Source organism: Harmonia axyridis, chromosome 3 (assembly GCF_914767665.1).
Source record: "Harmonia axyridis chromosome 3, icHarAxyr1.1, whole genome shotgun sequence".
Lineage (NCBI taxonomy): Eukaryota > Metazoa > Arthropoda > Insecta > Coleoptera > Coccinellidae > Harmonia > Harmonia axyridis.
In genome coordinates this window covers 24762036-24785738 of record NC_059503.1, presented here as the reverse complement: position 1 = coordinate 24785738, position 23703 = coordinate 24762036, and the positions used below count along the sequence as shown (strand labels likewise).

The 23703-nt window shown below is 33.4% G+C and overlaps 1 long non-coding RNA gene across 1 annotated transcript; it reads left to right on the top strand.

Annotated features, from left to right (window-relative positions):
- The first annotated feature begins 299 nt into the window (after positions 1–299).
- On the top strand, positions 300–2097 carry LOC123676249. Its single transcript, XR_006746887.1, has 2 exons — positions 300–451; positions 1958–2097. It is a non-coding gene; the product is annotated as an uncharacterized LOC123676249 (long non-coding RNA).
- Positions 2098–23703: the final 21606 nt, after the last annotated feature.

Below are 23703 nucleotides of genomic sequence, written 5' to 3'. Positions count from 1 at the left end.
CTCATGTAAAATATGGAATGAGTCAATTTTGAACAGAAGAAAAATATGGAAAAATTTAATTCACTTCAGAATTTATGTTAGTATTTTGAAATGTATAGTGTGTAAAGAGAAATATAATCACATTTCTGGCAGGGATATTCGTAAAGTGGTTTTCACGAATGATATCCATAATAATATCACTTATCTTTAGCCACCAGAAATGTTCTAAGAATAAGTTATATCGGAAAAAAATATTTGCCTGCTATAATTTTTTCCATAGAGGAAAACCCTAGGTTAGAATATCGAGGAAAATGTTTTAAAAGGACTAACTATAAAAGATCGATGGAATTAAAAAATCAGTAGAATCGTTAAGGTTGTTTGAAGATTGAACGATATGGATATTTCTAAAATTGCCTTTACTGCAGCAATGGCGTTGCTGGCTTTATTTGGAATGGTCAATGCTGCACCAGCAGTGAGTATTCGATTTCAATTAATTATTCTTCTGGATCTTTACCATTTGGGTAATTGCTATTGTCAATTAATATTCTTATGAAGGATGTTTCCTAATTGATTTTGATTTGGGCCCATTTCAAGACAAAAATTTTATATGAAAATATGTCCTAAACGTCTTAACTTTTGAGATACAGGGTCGTAAAATTTTCAGAAATAAATAATTTATTATCAATATCTACAATACCACTTCAGATATTTTAATGAAATTTGTCAGACATGTACTATGAATTAAGAGGCATTTTTTTAATCTATCACTTTTTTTAAATTTCCACCAGTGGCGTTCGTACGTAATTTGACTTGCCTTTTTTGGCAGACATTGATGGTATACGCCAACAGTTTTTTTTTAATAGGTAAATTATTCAAAGGATAGATAGTCATGCACATCTAAAGTTTTACAGATTTATACGCAGTGAATTGTTATTCTACTTCAATTCCTAATATATAAAATTATACATAGATTATGTAGCCTACAGTTCTCCAAAAGTACTTTTTTCATAATCAATTTGAGATTTTATTATTGAGACAATAAAATTTCCAAAGAATAAATTATTTAATGTTTCTTGTAGATAGTGTTTAAAAGGGAGACCAGTTCATTCATTTTAGAAGTGGAATTTTTAATATCTGTGGCAAATATAGTTATGAGATCCTCACTACCGAAAAAAAAAGACATGGTAAACTGAGAATCAGAAGAAATAACGGTTTTATTGAATTATATTATAGAAATATCATTTTTGGCATAGGGTGCGTTCTTTTTCACTCCAACTCCACTCCAGATGGGTGACAAAAAATCTTTTTCATTATAAATATATCGGTTGTGTTCGTTGGTATACTTTTTTATGATATAGCTATTTTGTTGGATATACCTATAACTAATAAGCTTTGCCATTTAGGATCATTGGGTCTGGCACATAGAAATATTATTGGCTCGCAGAAATCGGTCCCACCATTATTGATTATGGGCTACATAGATGTCATAGATAAATGGGCTTTATAGATCTGGAACAAGAAAGACCTGTTTGCACCTTTTCAGCTAATGACCCTAGTTGTCGATGCTGTATTGTTAAATAAACTAAACTAAGAAAGATGTGTTGGTTTATCAGTAGAAAAAGAATCTCTTCAGAAAGATATTTTTTTCGAAGACTATACAAGGTGCTCAGAAAAACGTCTTGATATTCTGTGATTGCATTTGTTTTTGTTGTTTTCCACTGTGTGTGGGAGTCCCTGAAGTGGCGCATTTTATTTCTTGAGTTGTCAATAAATTCGTTTATTTTAATTATTTTTCAAGAGCTTTCAGTGATGTAGTCCAATATCTAACCGATCTGTATCATTTCGAATATTCATGAGATAGATAAATATCTATTTGTTCGATATGGCCATTTATATATAAAAAATAATATTTTTCTTCGCACCTTCTGCATTCTTCCAACATTGGTTTTCATTCAGCTGATTTATAATTTCATTTCAGGAGGACAAATCATTCTGGGCAGTGCCACCTAAGGGATTGGATCATTGGAAAGAGGTGTTGGGAAGCTAAATGAATCTATTTTGACCAAAGAACGGCTACTATCACAATGTTTTAACAAGTAAATGCATGCAATTCATTCATTGATGTGTCTTAATTTTGTCCCCACAAAATCACCATATTGAAATTCAGATAACTATCTAAACTGAATATTTTAAAACATACAAAATATGAATATTTTCTGAAATTTTTTCACTTAGCATATAAAATATTATTTGTGAATTATTTGAAATCTGGTCTAATTTGGATATTCTGCTTCATGACTAAATACAATTTGTAATGACGCGGAAATCGATTAGTATTTCTTTTTCAATGAATGAAAGTGATATAGCATTAACGTGAAATCCCTTGGAGACCACAAAGCTGTATATAGGTATATATAAGATCACTCGGAATAAAAAGAAATGAAGAGGTCCACACACTTGACAGAAAAGGAGCACAATCTCCTTCATTAACCTAGAAGCATTCTTTGGTATAAATATGCAAAAGAAATACTTCATTCATTCAAATCATTCCAAAATGTTTTTTCGAAACTTTGGCACTGCAAGATCTTTGTAGTATCTGGGTCTCAATAGGTAAATACCAAAACAGCTTGAAACTGAAGAAGATCAATTGAAGGAAATAATACGTCGAATCTCCATGAAGTTCTAAACTTCATTCACGTGTCTGACCTTAGTTCTAAGTAGATATTAATTTAGGTAATATTTCATTTATTCATTCCTCGAAAAGCTCCAGCAGTAGATACTGATGGAATCTTGATTAACCTGGCTCAACTCCCCCTCCTGATGTTGCCAGTAAGTTCAGATGAATTTGAAGACAAAAAACTGCTAGCGAAAAAAGTTTCCGTTAAGATTATCTAGTCAATAAATTCAAATTCTGCCCAAGACATATATGTTTGTTTATAAGGTGGGTATATATAGGTACGAATGATGATTACAGAAGTTTTGGAGTATCTGGTTGAGATATCAGTTATGCCTATCTGAAAATGCCAGCTTATCCAGGTAGCATCTGAGTGTGCTATAGTAAATCATTACTCAAAAGTGTATTTTATTTGCATAACTAATGAACTCATACGTTCGTCCGGTAATTCCAGGACCGGAGTATGGAGGTACAATTTTTGGATATTTGGACACCTGCAGTACTGTGCAGTCAAATATTTATCATTTCAAAATATCCATTGAAATGGTGGATCAACAGTTAAGCTCAGACATAAAAATGACTAGTGTGTATAATATTTTTGTTCCATATTGCACCGTTTTGAATTAATTTGAATCCGCAACTGATTTATCTAGTTCTTACATAACAGAAAATGAAATATTATGCTCAATTTTTTTATAATCTATCTGTTTGGGGGTTAATCATGTACTTTAAAACTAATGTCGAACAACGCTAACCTAATTTCAACTTTTGCTCTCGTAGTCAAACATACAATAGTAAAACAAATGAAATAGTTTATTCATCAGGCAATGATGCAATGACTTGAAAATTTCAATTTTGTCTTGGGAGAAATCAAAATTCATTCTAGGTATATTCAGTTTCGGGGATTCAGATGGGAGACAAAAATGAACATGATAAAAACATTAGAAACCCAAAACTAATAAATAACAAAAATCTGGAACAATTTACAGTCGAAATCAAAACACACCGTTTATTTGCAAAAGTAAACCTAATAGAATAGAATAGATGAAACTGGATTCTTTATTGTATTGGGCCAATTGAAAAGTACCCAGTCTGATGCACAGATGGCGATGCTAGTATAATCCATATGATTGTTAGTTAGTACCAACCTTCAAACGATACGTGTCAAAATTTGACAGCAGTCCGACCATTAGTTTGTGAGATATGGCGTTGTGAGTGTAACTACTTTTGTTATTTGAAAAAAGATGAAAAAAAAGAATTTCGTGTGAAGATAAAAATTGCTCTTTTTGGGAAAAAATACATTTGAAGCAAACTCTTGGCTTGATGAAGAGTTTCTGGTGTCTGCACCAGGAAAATCAACCATCATTGATTGGTATGCTTAGTTTGAACGTGGTGAAATGAGCACCGAATACGGCGAACGCAGTGGACGACCAAAAGAGGCTGTCATTGGCGAAAAAATCAAAAAAGTTCACAAAATAATTTTGAACGACCGTAATGACAATGACAATGGATGAAACATTGCTCCATCATTTCACTCCGGAGTCCAATCGACAGTCAGCTGAGTGGACTGCACACGATGAACCGAATCCAAAGCGAGGAAAAACACAACAGTCAGCTGGCCAGGTTATGGCATCATTATTCTGGGATGCGCAAGGTATAATATTCATTGATTACCTCCGAAAGGACTAGACCATCAACGGCGATTATAATATAGCGTTAATGGACCGTTTAAAGGATACAATCGTTAAAAAACGGCACCCTTTACGAAAAAGAGACGCTGTTTCATCAAGACAATGCGCCGTGTCACAAATCAATGAAAACAATGGCAAAAATGCATAAATTGGGCTTCGAATTGCATCCACTGTATTCACCAGATCTGGCCCCAGCGACTTTTTCCTGTTCTCAGACCTCAAAGTAATGCTCGCTGGAAAGAAATGAATGAAGAAGTAATCGCCGAAACTGAGGCCTATATTGAAGCGAAAGACAAATCGTACCACAAAAATGGTATCGAAAAGTTGGAAGATCGCTATAATCGCTGTATCGCCCACGAAGGCAACTATGTTGAATAATAAAATCGAATTTTGCCAAAAAATTGTGTATGGTAGACCGGGGACTTTGGCCTGTTATATGCACTATATGAAAAAATAAAGCACTGGAGTGAAAGCAGAAGTTTTTGAGTGCCCAATCATTCACACGCCAATTGTAGCCTTAAAAACCATAGAACTGTATAAGAGTGCTGGCGCATGAATGAATGGGCGGAGAAATACTCCTGACTACACCTCAGTGCTTCATTCATTTTTTTTTATATTCCTCTCAAATTTTCTTTTCAAATCTCAAATCCATCAGTTTTGAGGTCACAGGAGTTTTGGGCGATCTTTTTTCAATATTCTTCTTATTGTTTTGGGTACATTTCCGGCTTTAAATTCGAAAATTGCCAAATGTTTGGGCAATGAGTGATCGACAATAAAATGATAGTAACAATTAGAGAGAATTTTTCAATTCCTTTCATTTCTAAGGAAATTTCACAAAGTAAAAAAAAAACATAAAAAATCATAAAAAGTAGAAATACGAAATTTCTTGTTGTATGACTATTCCAGTAGAAAAACTAGAAAACATAAAGCTCCAACTACACAAGTTCTTTTCAAATAAAAATCGAACGGAAATCCTCTCAGTTCTCTCACATAACCGTACCTCGGATTCAGTTCAGTTTCATTATAATTATCGTACCATCAACAATATCATCTTGCCATAAATCATTACACCATACCAATATCACCGAAGACGATGTAATCAAGCTGAATCGATCTGATTCATCAGGTGCGATTGACATGAACCACAGAGCTGGCCAGAGCTCGATTCATTTGGTTATCGATGTTGAAAAATGACAAACAATTACAGATAATTCCCTGACTGCTCCGTAGCTTCTTCGTATTACGAAAACGTAATTATAACAGAGGATGGATGACTTGACATGAAAACCCCTCATCTAATTGCTATTTCTGTTGGTTCGACGTGATGGCGATCCAAAATGTGAACATTCTTGTCGGTACATAGATTAGGATCTGCTATTAATTTAAATGTAATTTATGCATGTCAGGTAACATGCCTTGTTTGAGTCTTGTTAATAAAGTAAAGAGTGAAATTCTGTAGACCGTGATCAGCGATCTGTTTCCTCTATTCCAGAGATAATGCAGTACAAGGTTTTAGAATTAGATGGTCGTGTAAGAAAGTTTCGGAAATCGTGTAGGCCATGTACTTTGACGAAACATGGAGTTTGATATTTACTTTGAACTGTAAAATCTTCAATATATCGATTGGTTTCTAAAATTGTGGATTGTTGTTGAAAATATTCATTTCTAACAGCATAATTCGGCTTTTTGAGCGCTCGTTCCCTGAACAGATCGCTCTATTTCGTCACAATATCCATATTCTCTGTTTCTTGAGAATAGAAGGCTCTCAAACGACAAAGTTCGACTTACTGATGATAAATTGACGATGGTCAAAATCTCATTCAAATAACTGCATTCATTTCGAAGTTATTACGTTTTTGCAAAGACCATCCGATTTATGAAAAATCAAAATATCTCAAAAACGGTAAATTTTCATCACTAGAAACTTGGCACAAACTTGGGTTAATTCATTCCATGGAATCTGAATATTCAATAAAAAACAGACTGTCCCATAAGAAAACATACACTGTGTTCGTTAAGTATGGAACACATTCATTTTTAGCTAAACAGACCATTTTAAGAAATACACGTTAATTTTTGATTCTAATTTATTTTAAAATAATATAATATACAGGGTGAATAAGTTTAGAGTAATGGCGTCACCGTCATTTTTTTAAATGGAACACTTCTCTTTTGTCTCAATTTTCCGATTACTTTAGCTGAGCTGATTCCAAAATGTATCACATGTTGATTCCAATTGGTATAAAGTGGACAAAATACAATAGTTTTGTGTGTGCTCATAAAGTAACGCCCAACATTCTTGATTAGTTAAATAAACAATATTATCAAAAATACTTATTGTCTAGCGGAAATTGGTTTGAATGTAACACCCTGTAGTTTGTTACATTTTTAGATTAATAAAAATGTATAAAAATAAGAAATAATTTCTTTCATATTCTGTCTGCTAAATCACAAGTACCAAACATGTTTGGAACAGTTCATTTTCATTAATCTGAAAATGTAACAATATTTCTTGAAATGGTCTGTTTAGCAAAAAATGAATTTGTTCCATACTTTACGGACACAGTTTATATGTTTGATCGTTTACACGTTTTTGATACACACAATTTGTGAATGTCTAACAGCATAATAATATTGTGTCGAAAAAAAATTCGAAAATTTCAGCGATTACAACCGTAATAGAACGTTGCGTCAATGGTGGGACACCCTGTATATAGACCTATCATTTGAAGCTTTGGGCAAAATTTCTTTTGATAGAGTTATCAGAATCAGAGAAAACTTAATCAGAATAGCGAAAAAATTATATATCTATTAATTTATTTCGCAAACGTAGGTATTTCACGAAACAAATGCCTCTGTAATTTTTTTAAAGACTGATCATTTAGAGCTTTGTGTAAAATTTAGTGTGGATAGCATCATCAGAATCGAAGAAAACTCAATCAGAATAGCGAAAAAAAATTATATATCTACTAATTTACTTCGCCAACGTAGATATTTCGCGAAATAAATGCGTCTGTAATTTTTTTATAGACTCATCATTTGAAGCTTTATGCAAAATTTCGTGTTGATAGCGTCATCAGAATCAAAGAAAACTGAATCAGAATAGTGAAAAAAATTATATATTCACTAATTTATTTCTCAAATTTTTTTTTGAGTTTATTCTGGATGAATATCATTATTATTATTAATTTGGTACTGGTAATATTTGACCGAGTTGAGATTTTACCAGGCAGCATATAAAACAACGTTAGGCATTATATTGTGTTGACCGCAATCATAAAAAAAATTCAAGCATATTATCGGAAACAATTCAAGAGAAAAGCAATCTAATCGTCGATTTGGCGCATGAATGACGATCGCTCAAAAGCTACAGAACTCTGTCAGTGATTTGTTTTTTTTGTATCAAATTTTAAAGACAAAGGATATTTCAAAATATCTTTTAATCCAACGGGATATTATTTTTGAAGAACAAGATATTCCTGAATCCATCTGATAAATTGAAATTTTTTTTTCGGAATAAAGTCTTCCTCAATTCTAATACATTGTAATGCAATTGAGGACGACAATATTCCTTTAGTGAAAAGATATCATTCAGTATCCTGTATTACAATGTATATTATACTCATCATATTGATATGGAGAATTCTGAACTGATACCAACATTTATCAATTTCCTACCTTTTTTCTATATACAGAGTGATACTTTGGCAGTGGACTAATCCTGGAAGAGTCATGCGAAAAAATAATAAACAATAGACATTCGACAAATCGAACGTGTCTGAATATACAGAGTAATAGTTGAGCATATTTTTGACCTATTTAAATTTTTGAGATTTCTATAGCCATTTGAACAATAATATTTGATCAACGAATTCCTCCAGAGTTGGAGATTAAAGAATCCAGTAGGCATTCTACTTATACACATAAGAGAATAATGGAAAAACAGGTCCAATAAAAATTCCAATCTCAACAAATTCAAAATAACCGGATAATGAGATCTGAGGTGTGCAACTAAATCGAGAAAGAACCTTGTTACGTCAGTTGGAGCATTAGTGTCGTTAATCATCCCCGATTAAAAAAGGAATCGCACTGCAGAAAACATCAAGCCCAAATTGAGAAGAACAGTTACAAAACACTTTGCAATGAAAAACAAATAAAGAATTTAGCGTTTCGAAATTGCCGTGTACGTCAAGTTGACGTTACATCGTCGTAATTTTAAATTGGTTTCGGAACATGTTTCCTAAAAATGCAAAACGAGTTCAAGCAAACCAATTCGTCAAAGTGAAATAATGGAATGTCAGCAGTTCAAGCAGTTCGGCTATACTGAATAGGAAATGAGAAAAGGAGTTGGGGAAGACATGTCCAGGACTGGAGTAGGCTCAGGATTGATATTGGTATTATCAATTATCCCAAACACTTTGTAATCATATCCCGTCAATTGAAGGGAATCATTCTGAAAGTAATTTTTCTTGTCTAATTGACTTGACCTAGTATACTCAAAAAATTGTTTTTGCTTTAAGTAGGAATATTGCGCCTGAAAAAAAAATGTAGCACTCTGAATCTGAGTCCATAAGCTATACAGCTGTTTATCTTTTGTGTTATTTCTGATTCGCCAAAATCAACCAATGATGACAGCTCAATAATTCGTCGACTATAATATTTACGTTCACGCAATTTTTCGAAATCTTTACTTACCTAGGTATTACTTCGAAAACTTAGTTTTTCAGTTGCCTCAGCAAGATTTTCTTACCGAACTGATTAGCCTAAATTTATTATCCCCTATTGTTTTTATTGCGTCTCTATTCATGAGAACAAAGTGAATTTCTCATATTAATTCTGTTAAATGTCTGTTTTTCAATTCACATCCTGTCTGCGAGGAAATGTTCGATTATCTATCAATGATAGTCTTTATTGATCTTAGTAAGCAGTGTCGTACCCAGACATAAGCCTTGGGGGGCGGATAAAGAAAAACCAATTGATTAATCATATCCTATGTCCTATGTCGAGATTGATTTTCAATTCCAGTATTTCGGAGCTTTCATTTCAAGATCTTATCAAATTTTAGCCGATTGTCATTAATTTGACATTTATAGCCCGTAGGTAAATTTGAATAATGATTATAACGACGATAGTCAGATCAGATCAGATCAAGCCCTTTGATATAACCGCTGTTGATGAATTCGTTGATCAAATTTTACACAATTAAATATTTGAGCGTTGTGAGTTATAATGACTATGATCCTTCTGGGGGGGATATATCCCCTTGGGTACGCCACTGTTAGTAAGGTATTCACTAGCAACGGCTCTAATTGCGTAATATTCTAACTGATAAAGAATCTGCAACACCCAGAAGGAGCTGTTTGAAATGAAATGATTTAAATTCAAAGAAAAAAATAGGGAAGGTTTTTCATTTTTAACAATTATTTTAGTTAAATATTGTAGTCGTTTTTTGCAAGTTTTTTAAAATTTACAACAAACCAGCTGTTCGAGGAGATCCAAACTCGATGTTCAGTTGTTGTTAAAATGCCTAGAGCACGTGTACGCGCAATTCATCACCAAATGAGTGAATTTAAGTCGAATTGGTCTACGGGAGGCGGGGTTGTCATTTTGAGAAATCGCTAACCGTACGAACAGAAATCCAACTACCTATCTACTGTTATGAGATGATGTCAAGCGTGGTTTGATAATGCCCAAAATCGAAGAAGAGTTGGCACCGGACATCGAAGGAACACAAATGAAGTTCAAGATCGACGTCTAAGACTTATGACCATTAGAGACCGATTTGCGACAACTCGATCTTTGGCTGGATAAGTTATTTTGGACTGCAGCATTATCTACCCCATTTTATGTAACCTCTGACGGTTGAGCATTGCCGGCAATGATTACAGTGGTGCAGAGAACGTCAACATTGGAATGTGGAATGACATCAGATCGTCTTCTCTGATGAATCTCGATTCTCCTTGGGTACAGATGATAGCTTAAGAAGGGTTAGACGACGTCGGGGATAAAGACATGAACCTCAGTTTGATGTTGAGCGTCATGTACACCGGTAAGTAGAAGTTATGGTATGGGGTGCTATTGCTCATGCAAGTAGGTCACCTTTTGTCTTTATTCGAAGTAACATGACAACACTGCGTTACCTTCAAGAAATAGTGGGCCATATATTCTCCCTTACCTTAAACGGCTCGAGAATCCTATATTTCAGCAAGATAATGCCCGACCTCATGTTGCCAGAGTTAGTTTAAACTTGGCAAATATTCATACGAATATTTTGCCATGGCTGCCCAGATCCCCCGATCTTTCGCCCATAGAGCATGTTTGGACATCATGGATAGAAGACTTGGAAATTTACCCAAGCCCCTGCGGACTTTGGCGGCTCTGAGACATGAAGTACAGGTAGCTGAAGATAGTATCCCTATCCCTCAAGAAGAAATAGACCATCTTATTGCATCAATGCCGAGACGTGTTGAGGAGTGTATAGATAATCGCGGTGGACAAACACATTTTTAACAAATTCATTAAAAAATATTTGCAACTCTTAATTTCTTTCTCCAAATTTCAATCATTCACTCCTTGCTATACTATCTATGTTTACCAAAAAAATATTGAAATTATAACAGCTCCTTCTGGAGTTCTGGGTGTTGCAGTTTCTTTATCAGTTAGCATATTTTGTACGTATTGTTCTCTTAATGCCATGGAGTCATAAATTAATTTCTACTGGTTCGAATCTTGTCAAAATAGAAGTCAATTTTTTTGGTAAAAACAGTATTATTGGCTAAAACAGTAACTGTATCTAATCTGATGACACGATACAGGAAGAAGACTACATAGTGCATAGATCACAGACGGTTTCAACTATCACAAGCTCACAGAAGTCTTGGAGATCGAAGTTAAGCAGCATTAAGCTCGTGGGGTTCATGACCTCGTAAATTTTCAACAATTCCTTCGAAGAGAAATATTCCTTGGGTTAACATTGATGAATTGCAGCTGATACTCTATACAAACTTTCAATTTACGCAAAATACCACGACTGTTTATTTAATTGTCAATGAATTATTGGCTGCCTCGATTTCGGTAGATTTATTCACTTGTTCAAGTCCTGATTTTATCGCAACGAGAAACAATACAATATCTCTTCAGAGATTTAATGGTCTTCCGCCAAATCGTCTTCGTGCATTTTCATTATTGGATTTTTTCTGGTGAATCATGACTGCTTAAGTATTTGCAATTCCTGTGAAACGTCTTTCGGAAGGAACGAAAGAACAGTGAAGATGAGCTTGATAAAACAGGGAGGGGCTTTGTGTATTTCTCTCCTTTTTTCGGAACAACTTAAAATTTTAAATAGTTGCAGAACGGGCCCCTATTTGAACACAAATACAACGAATAAGACGATAATTTCTCTATTGCAGTCAAGTTTTGTGGAATATTCTCGAAATTCATTGAAAAATTCCGATTATACATCCTAGTGACTTTTGTATTGTATCTTTGTAGTTGGTGTGACTGTTGCGAAAATTACAGATTACAGATTACGGAATTTGAATTTGAATAGTACGTTTCGAATTCATAAAATAATTTATAATTACACATTAAATTCATGAATTATGTTTGACGAAATCGATTTAACACCATCATAATCAAGAGAAATTGTGAATAATGTTGCAAATCATTCCAATATCTCCAAATTATATTATATTGACAATTGACGTATGTTGAAATTTGACAGGATCGGAAGTCGCAGTATAGACTACCACAAAACGAAAAATATATCTGAAAACAATGCTGTAATGAGTTCATTACAGCACTATTTTTAGTACTGTAATAAACTCGTTACGATACTGAAATAAAAAAATATCAAAAGACTTGAACCATTATTAGTTGGATCTTATTTCATTTTGTATCTTCATACTTAGAGTGCAAATTCAATCATTTTTTATGTGTATCAGCAATTCACTTGAAACCACATCTTTTTTCGAAAATTCAACTTTATTCGTCAACAAAGTCACCTTAGAGCGAGATTTTTGTACACCCAAGTTTTTATAACTTTTCAATACCTTTTCTGTAGAAGGATTCATCTTTCCTTTTGAAATTGGCTTCAACCTCGGCAATCACTTTTTCATTAGAGCCAAATTTCATTCCCTTAAAGATCTGGAAAAAGCCAGTCACTGGCAGCCAAGTCTGGAAAATAAGTTGGATAGTTAAGCAGTTGGAAGTAAAATCTGTTCAATTTCACAAAGTTCTTATCGATTTGTGATAAAGATCATCGTCTTGGTGAAATTTGTTTTCACTTTTTATGGTTTCAACTTTATCAAGATAGCCAATGAACAATATACCAAGCATCTCCCAAATTCTGGATGCCATAACTTTGTCAGCTGATGTTTGAGATTTTGGTTGCTTTGAATGGCTTTCACTGACTGCTTTTCAATCAGCTGACGCTTCCTTCCGCGAAGTGTAGAGATTAATCCATGTATAAGTATCTTCAGAGGTTTCTATATTTCTCCTATATCCTCAACAGTTATTCAGAATGGCCTAAAATATTTTTTGCGAAAATTTTCAAATAAGCGACTAATTTTGTCAAAACACAAAAGTGATCACAATGCTTTTTCTACCTTTTGTCAACTGGAAGGTAAAATCAAATCAGAGTGACAAAAATACAATAAAACAGATATTTTTCGTTGTTGTGGTCTCGGTTATCGTCAAAGCTGAAGCAGTTCTGTTGAATATAGCTAGGAAAATCCTGATGAATCGTTTGTTAAATACATCTCAAGAAAATGAACAAACAGAATACCACTTAAGTGATAAGCAAATGTTTTAACATATTTTATATTGAATTTTTAGCTATTCTGATTCTGACGCGTATGCGATAATATGTGGAAGATATTAATTTCAATGCCTACCCGCCTACTTCGGATGACCGGTACGCTGAAACACAAATCCATTTGTCCCTTTCTAAGCCAGCCTTCTCCCAGGTTCTCTTCTTGGGGTGCTGGTCAACGAACAATTGGCTCGTAGTCTATAATTTGAACCTATTAAGATGTCATGCTGTGTATTAATGATGATACACATTACCTAAACCAATGTTGCTACCGATCTTTCAACAACTTCTCCGAAAATGTTGATTCAAATTTTAATCGAATCGTTTATCTCCAAGGAATTTGAGATTATCGAAGTATTCGGTACCAGTTTTCTTTGGCGTAAAAGTGTATCAACTCAGAAGAATTGATCAGGAACAAAATTTCTTGTTTTCTGAAATAATCGACAATAATTTGCATTAATATATATCAAATTTTTTTTTATACTTGAAAATTTTTTTGTGTCCTCAGTAACAGCATATTCAAATTTGATATATCATGCAATAACCAATTTCGAAAATCACATCATGAGATATGAACCAGTTTGTTTATCAATTGTCTATTTTGGCTTCTTCATTGAACCTGCTTCATTGAACCTGCTTCAGGTCTCTAAAACTAAAATCGATGTTAGTAGGTAAATAATATTGAATAAAAGGAATTAAACAATAATACTTTCCAATTACCGGAAATAAAAAGATATATAGCATGCAGACAAAATCTTACCGACTATAATTCTGGAAAATGCTCAGTTTCTTGAAAATAAGAAAAATGACCTGCTCTTTCACCTTATTAAATTATAATATACAGGGTGTTTCCTAAACATGCGGCAAAAATTCAGGGGGTTGTTCCTTGGACTATTCTAAGAATATTTTGTCCTTTGATGATTTTTGAAAAACCTATTTGTTTCGAAGATATAGGGGAAACAAAATTTCAGATAATAACATTTTATTATGAAAAATTACATGAAAATTCAACTCAACCTACAAAAACTGTTGAAAATGACCACCTCTAGCCAGCATACAAGCATCCAATAAAAAAAAAAAATAAATAAAAAATGTTAATTGCTAATACATCACAAAACGAATTCAAATGAAAACCGTGTTTAATCTGTATTCCTTTACCATCTGCACTTATCAATTTCTAGTCAAAAAACTGGCCGTTTTTAGTAATTGGAATGTTGTTAAACAAATTCAAAAATAAATTGTACCTACTTAGTAAACACAGTGCGGTACGCATTTTTATTTAAACTATTATTAATTTTAAAAATATGAAAAATGTTGTTCGCCCTGTATCTTCGAAACAAAGAGGTTTTTCGATATAAGATATAGAAATTTGCTATCATGTCCTCACTATAGAACATCAACATTTCAGAGAAGTTTCAGATATAACATATGAAGAATGTACAATTTAATCCCTGATGAATTGAAACAACTTAAAATTGATAAATTCAGAAAAAAAACAAGGATTACCTTTTCGGCTGCCTCTGACTGAATATACTGATTATCTCCATTATGTTCGTGCATGGGTTTTATGAAAATTCATACAGGAGTTAAAGAGTTATGGCGATTAAAAGTTTCTTAAAAAATACATAAAACAGGTTGTATCTCTTAGGAGATATTCGACCAGATTCTGAAATCTGTAAAAATCGTAAAAATCAACTTGACAGCTGTCAATTCTACGGTCAAGCGTCATTTGGGTTGCTGAAAGTAAGGTTAACTCCTTTTATTTGATCATTCTGTTATCACAGTGGTCAAATATTACACGTAAAATGTACGTCAAGCGTCTTTTGGCTTCTGGAACGCATTTTACATAACATAGATTAGTTACCTAATTAGTTAACTGTACCGGGTTTTTCACCATAATTTGACCCCCAGTTGCACTTTTTTACTGAATTAGGTACAAAAAAAATTTTTCCTCAAAAGTTCCACGTTTTTTAAAATGATTTCACAAAACGAAATATATACAGGGTGGGCAAAATATTGATAGCAACTTCATTTTTTCAAATGGAACACCCTGTATATTTCTTTATATTTCACTAGCTCTTTTTCCCCTGATTTCGAGTATATAACATATGTGTGGCCTATCTTTCTTATTCTGAGTACCACAGAGTTTCAAATTCTAAGAACCTCCTGGCAAGCTAAGTAATCAGTTTTCAAGTGGAAGGCTGCAATAATGCAAAATGCCCTTTTTTGAGTTATCTCGTGGGCAACGATTTATGACATACGTTTGTCATTGAATGAAACTATTCATCGAATATGCACTACACAGAAGCGGAAAAATTTGAAATATTTTCACTTTGTGTGAAGAGCAATAAAAATAAGAAAGCTACAAGGAGAGAATATATGGAGTTGCATTCAAATCATCCAATTCCAATTTATACTGAAAAATGTATGTCATATCGTTGCCAACGAGATAACTCAAAAAAGGGCATTTTGAGTTATCGCAGCCTACCACTAGAAAACTGATTACTTAGCTGCCAGGTTGGTTCTTAAAATTTGAAACTCTGTGGTACTCAGAATAAGAGAGATTTATCAAACATATGTTATATATTCGAAATCAGGGGGAAAAGAGCTAGTCAAATATAGAGAAATATGCAGGATGTTCCATTTGAAAAAATGAAGTTGCAATCAATATGTTGCCCACCCTGTTTATATTTCGTTTTGTGAAATCATTTTAAAAAATACTGTTTGATTTCGTGATACTTTTGTCAAAATTTTTTTTTTATACCTCTTTCAGTAAAAAAGTTAAACTGGGGGTCAAATTATGGTGAAAAACCCGGTACCTACAACATTTCAAAAAATGGATTTGACATTGCTTTTAAGTCAAATATTGTATAAGTTGAACAAATATAAGTTGAAATATTTGATCAGTCTTTCAGAGGCGGGGGATTATTTCGAACCCTGTTTCAGACTCCCCCAGAAAGTCCTGTATTTGTGAAAACCTGTACCGTGAAAACACTCTGTATACGCCTGCGTTTTACACATTTAAACCGAATTTTTTTTTTCATCAGATTATTTTTATGATCTCAGCCTTCGTTGAAAACCTGTCGTCAAAAACAATTTTCGAGGCGTAAGTCAGAATCTCTTTCGGAACCCGAAAAAGGTAAATATTTCGTTGCACCTCACGTACTGATAATCTAAACGTTCATGGTTCGGAAGCAGTACAAACAACCTCTTAAATATAAATTTGTAGTAACAGATTCGAAGATATTTCCTCAACATCTCACGACCCAAACAATGGCTGAAATATTTCAGGCTCTTCCAGTTCGGCATCTCCGCTCTGATACAAGAAGGATAGGATCGAAGGCTCTCAATATGCTAATGGTGATTCCATTCAACTCCATCAATCACTTAGACATTGACATGACAAATCACCCGATCTTCCGCGACCAAAAAGAGCTCCGAAATGGTGTTGACCGAAGAAAGAGTTGTCTGAATCGGAGGTCCTACGGCGACAATGTGTGAGGAAACAGCCCATTTACTGTTAAGCGGCTTATACAATCAAATGAGGCATGGTTTACGAGGAATAGATTTATGTATAGTGGAAGCTTTGCGATCGCTCATTTCATTCTAGATTTGTATTGACTTTGGAATCGATGGTAGATAGATGGCGCACTAAGCTTCTGTGGTCTACAGTGACTTAATAAAACACAGTGGTGACAATTCTTTCAAATTGAGCCTAAAAATGGCGAATCAAATGACTTCACCATAGAACTTAAGAATACAATTGACTGAACTGAACTCACACTTTGTTAAAATTAAAATTATTGGGCCTGATAGTATTTGATTGTATAACACTTTATTCAACTGAAGAATACTGCAGTTACTTAATAAAATGGGCCTTACATTTCGAATAAATCCCAAAAATCAGGTAAACGGAGAATTTTAACAAAAAGCCACCATATTTAGGCTCAGCCAATCAAAAACGAAATCACCCGTTTCGCCACTGTGGTTTATTAAGTCGCTGTACTGTGGTCTTTCAGTTATTTGTGAAGAAAAATGTTCGAATTAAGAACTTTGTACAGTGATATTAACACAGGCTACACAGACTCCAATCATAAATGTGTCCAAATGAGGCAGTCCATGAGGTTGGAATTCCATTGGTATTCAAACTTACAGAATTGATACACTTTCATGATATTCTTTATAATGCAATAATATTCACTAATATTTATATAAACCAGTCTCCCAACTTCACATCAGTGCTTCTCCACTTTTTTTATGTATCTGACGAATTCTGAAGGAAGTATTTAAAATTAAACACGAAGTTTGTATAATTGACAGAGTAGTCATTTTTTTATTGCTCAAATTCTGTTTTTGAATGAATTTTCATTGTTATATAAATATCAAAAAATTGACAACTATGTGTCTATTCATCCACAATAATATATCTTTATGATATATTTGCTTTATTTTTGTCTTGGAATATATCTACAATTCTAAAAATGACAAAATTAATAATAAACCAAAAAAAAATTCAAAACAACTAAAACTGTACAAATTGAGTAAACGGTTAACAAATTGAATAACTGAATTAACATAAAGGCAGACGTACGTTTCGGAATTCTTGTATTTGATAATACAACTACAATTTTTCCTCATCAGTGCCTAATAGTTCAACAAAATTACTGAATTTACCAACTCAGCACTTGTATATCTACTTTGCAAAAATTGCAATTGAGGAACTTCAAACTAACTAAATTGTTTCTTTAGTGAGGATTCTCATAGTAAGCAATTACTTCAGGTAGTCATAGATTTATTTCTTGTTATTCTCATGAAATTCATATATGCATCAATCGACATTTACAATTGAAAAAACAATTTTAGAAATTTCAAATTTATCGTTTGGTTGGTAATGACTCTTAATCAATAAATTTTATTGCACTATTGTTAACTGAAAAAAGATACAACTTTGGTTATGACCAGTTTCAGCAGTTATCCACCAAATACAATATCACAAAATATTTTTTGAGTGAAATGAAGTATATGGAATTGGATCATTTGATGACGATAACTAATGAAAAGATCATCGAGAGTTGGGAATAACCACCGATTACGAAGTTTCATATCTATAGCTCAAAAAATTATTAAAATAAACATATGATTTTAAAATTTGAATTGATATTTATAAGCCCGAATTTTAATTTTCTCAGATTTTGTACTCAAGTTTCCTCAGAAAATAACTACAATAATTATCAAATATTCAAGGTCAGTCGCAGTATAAACCACTTTAACTTTTTTGGGTGTCAAATAATATTTCCAAATCATCATTCCTATATTCAAGAAATGCACTGGACTTTCTTCCTCGGATCCTCTATCAATTATTTTTCATTTGAATTCTGACCGGACATGCATTCAACTGATAGCTTCAGAGAAATGCCAAATACAGCGATTCTTCTGGACAGTGACTAGACCCATTTCTAACAGCCGAAGATACACCGTCCACTAATTTGGTTTATTGAAAAATAGCAAAGTCATCGTAATGTAACTTGTATGAATTAACTTATCAATTATTGTGTTGAAGTCACTGTTTTATTCAGGTGAGAAAACCGTGAGCGCATGCATGATTAATGTTTGAATTATTTTTTTCATTAATAAAGTATTTAACGTTTTGTTACGCCTGTCAAATGAAATTGATTTTAATTAAAACTGGCTGTCAAATTTTTCAACTATATCCACCTACCTTAAACGAATTGGTTTGCTACAGGACCGGCTAAGGAGAGAAGACATTGATATCAGACACATATTTGATTCTATGAGTAGGCACCCATCAGAATAGAACGGAAAATACAATCTTAGTACCTACCTCTTACCTAATATTCACCTGTACAACCACTGGTTGCACAGGTTCAAATTTGTACCAAATTTCTAGTAAATTTAGTACTTGAAATTTGGACACAAAATAATTTTTTGATGAACATCACACAAATGACATGATAGTACGAGGTGTGGCAGAAAGGTAGTGAGACTGGCAACATTGAAAGTTATATTGCTACGCTGCGCTGTTGTTCTTCATAGACCTCATATATCAGTTCCCTCCAAAAGCTCATTGCAAGTTTCAACTCCTTCTATTACCTACTTAATTTTTGTGACTGCTATTATAGCGAAGTTATGTTTTGGTGACTTTTACTTTTCCTAAAAATGATATAAGGATGTAATTTCGGGATTTCAGAAAACATTCAAAAGAGTGTAACGTACATAATGAAGATCAAACCTGTTGAACTGATCCCCACGAAAACTATAATAGCAACCTCAAAGTAATAAACATAGATAGAGAGAGTATACGTAATTTTTAGTAAGCAAATATTGTCACCAATATGATAGATGAAGCGGAATCAAAATTATATCAGGTATCAAGTTGTGGTACGACTTGGCACACTTCTTACGTTCCATCCTTAATGAAAGATTTGTAATGCTACAAAAAAAATTAAATAAATGATTAAAAATATATAAAAACACTACAAACTCACAAGACAAAACAAGGTATACTTCATCTTCTCCTGATTCGTTCGTTTGTTACTGTTCGTTATTGATGCCTCATGCCTTTTAGTACTTAGATGTCCAGTATATTTACAAGTATGATTTCCGAAAATATATTGGAATAAATACCTGAATATATCAGAAATTCAAAAAACAAACCTTAAGCGCGCCAAATGACGTGAAACCCCCGATGACACTACTTATTATAAAATCGACAATTAGGAATAATATCGGATTCCAAATATTCAAATTTGCATATTTCATTGGGAATCACTCAAAAGAATATATTTTATTCAATATAATATACATTCATATATAATGATATAGTAAAATTGTGGAATTGAAAATATATCACAATCTGACAACGTTATCTAACCATGTTGGGGACATAAAAAAATTGCGTATAGGTACTTCCTCTAACTATGTTTATTACTCTATGATCTGAACCAATTATTTCAAATAGTTTCACTGTCAATATTATCAGAGGAAAAAATTTCGAATTCACTCATCGATGTCCAATTATACTGAAGTTATCCTAACAAAATAAATAAAAAATCTCAGATCAATCTAAAATTTTCCAGAAGAATTTCATCGAATATTTCTTTATCTCGATCAAACAATTATAAAAATAAAACAAATTCATTGGTTTTCATTCAATGAGTGAAATCATTGAAATTGAGATATAGCATCCCCCAAAAGATATAAATGTCCGGACCTGAGACATCAGAGCACAATCTCACATACTCGAGTGTTGAGACATAATGCTCCTTTAATTAATCATTTGTAGAGAGTGATCCGAAAAAACGATTTACCGTTTGACAACAATAATATTTAATCAAGATACGAGGTACAGTTATGCGTTACACAGTCTCTCCTCCAAGGAACACGCATTCCTGAATGAGAGTAATACGAGGTTCCGAACGTGCCGAGGACAGACATACTACGTACTGTCACTTTTTATGAAGGGATCATTACTTCTTTTTCGATGCGTAATATGTACAGGTTTTGGTGAGCATTAACATTGGAGACAAGCTCGGAAAATGCTCTTTAACAAGCAATTTTTTTATTTTCGAGACGGATGAGGGATTTGTAGTTCTAGAAATTCCCCTTGAATTGAGGTTTCGAGTTTTGATGTGATTGTTTACATAACATGTAAATCAGATCCATGAACTCAAACTCTCATTTTTCGAATTAATAAACTAACATAAAATTTTATGGACCAATATCTTGATAACGACTCAGTCTTTATCCAGATGGCAGAAAATACGTTATATTATGAATATTTTATTCCAATTATAATGATTATTTTATTGCATGCCAAATACCTAAACACATTCACCAATGAAAAATATAAAGAATTGAAATTAATAAAGGCCAGTCAATTACAAATAAGTAATAAAAAATACCACAAAATAATATATTTGAACGAACAAAAATTTCAGTGCAGTTACTCCTCCATGCTGAAAATTCTATCTTACGAGTCAAGATTTCACGGTCTTTGAATAATCTTTGATCGTTGAGCTCCTCAAGCTGACTGGCAATTTATTGATGAGCACAGTACAGAAATTATTCGAGTTGGACCTACTAGATTTGAGTCGTGAAAACTTGTCTTTCAGCTCGTTTTTCAGAGTATTTCATGACCCCATCAGGCACAAATAGACAAGGATACGTTGAAATATTTATGCTTTTGAACACCAGACGCACAAGCGAAGAGCAGCGATTAAAATAAATCAACGAATTCACGATCCTTCATAATTATAAAAAAGTGTAGGGTCTAAAACCAAACCCTGCGGAACTCCTCCTCCGTTAACACCTCAAAAAGGCTCCCATCCACCAACCACGGTATACTGTACACCATTTGTCAGAAATGATCTAATAAGGCTGCAATTAAACTGTAACACCCCAGCTTTGATATAAGAATATCCAAGGAGACGGTTTCGAAGCCCTTCATTAAACCATAAAAGCAGAAATCCCCAACCTTTTTCCATTCCGGCAACTATCAACTCGAAGAGCCGATTGTCTACATCACCAGTGAATCTTTATGTCTACACTATAATCCTGAAGACTCTAAAAAATCTGTAATCTGATCTCTCTAACAGCTCTCTTTAATACCTGAAAAAAGGAAGGAGCACAATAGGTCTAAAATTGTTAATGTAATGAGCTAAGTTAGAAAGACAAATTCTTAGCAGTAAATTGATCCCCATAAGAGAAAAATATGTAACTGATTCCATACCCACGAACTCTTTTGAAATTAAATCTACCTGTTGAGGCCCCAAAAAAATACTGTATTAAGAAATTCCTGGAGAAGGTATCTGTACGTAACCTAACCTGTCTGAAGTGAATAACAACCAAATATTTCAGCAGAATGGAGCTATGTCCATTAAGTCTCTATCAGAAATCATGAAATTTTTCCCAGTAAATTGATCCCCATAAGAGAATAATATGTCCTTATATCAACCTGTCGAGCCCTCATGGAGGATACTGGATTGAGAAATTACTAGAAAAAAAATCCCACTCAGGTATCTGTAGGTATTCTCAAATGTAATGCCCAGAAGAAATCAATGTTTTAACTATTTTGAGCTACCTTTACATTTTACAAAAAATCAGCATTAATGTAGTGTCACTTGGATTCATTCGATATTCTATATATTCCAATGTAAATACATAGAATCTTCAACAGGTAAATACATCGTCACCGATCTGTGAACCTCAGCGCAAAAAACCTTAACCAAGATATACTGTGCACTGGCAAACTTGGGGCGCAACAAATTGAGAAATACGGAGTGGAGGCAGAGATTTATAGGTAGAAGGGTATTCGTTATTAATAAAAGACTACCCTTTTGCTTTTTGTTTTTGTAATCGCGATCCCGGCATTTTGCTGGAATCTGAGGTTCATTTGTTTGTGTAAGGAAGAGGATTAAGTTATGTTTTTGTTGTGGATCTAATTTCAGGTGGAATAATTGAAAAGTTTTTGCTGCTTGTTCATCACGCTCTTGCGAGAAAACCCTATTATTTTTCTTTCAAATCTGGCAATGCTATTTCTATGGGATTATTCCAAAGATCAAGGTGAATGAGGATTTCATAGGTGTTAATAGGAAAAAGTTGAAAACTTCCTCAACGTTAATTATTGTCTGATGCATTATTCGTCCTCGATCAGGAAACTGATTTCTTATTCACGCTTATTATCATTTTTACCAGGTTATCAAGGAATTATGGCCTATAAAAGGAAATAGTTTCCTAAGCATGAAAAATTTCAGTTCATAAGCTAATGAATATTTCATCATTATTATTATTATGGAAAATTATTTTCTTGAGTGGCGCTCATGCCCTAATCCAAATAAAACAGAAGTATCCTGTTTCCATTTGAATAATCAACAAAAACACAGAAAATTGAGAGTAACTTTCAATAATTCCGTCTTGAATCATAATTTTGCCCCCAAATATCTTGGAGTTAAACTTGATTCTTCTTTGAATTTCAAGGAGGAATAATATCCTTCAAAAATTAGCAGGTTCTTCATGAGGTGCTGATGCCAACACTCTTGGTACAGCAGCCTTGGCCTTGGTTTTTTCTGCTGCTGAATACTGTTATTCTGTTTGGTTTAATAGTGCTCATGTTCATAAAATTGATGCACAGCTTAACGTTTCTATGAGAATTATTAGTGGGACTATTAGATCTACTCCTTTAGATTGGCTACCGGTGCTATCACATATAGTTCCGCCTCATATTCGTAGACAGGTTGCAGTCAAGAAATCTTGGGATAAATTTCATTTCTACCCGAACTCATTTCCAATTGTATCCTATTTCCCAGATTCTAGAACTGCTAGATTGAAATCACGCAAACCTTTATGGACTAATACCTTCCTTGAATCCAATGAAAGCGACAAGGTAATTTGGCGTTCGGGATGGACTTCTTCTAACGTCTTCAACAAAAGTCTTATCGTTGATCCCTCAGAAAAAGTTCTAGGTTTCAATCTTCCTAGGAAAATTTGGTTTATTTTAAATCGACTTAGAACTGGTCATAGTCGTTGTA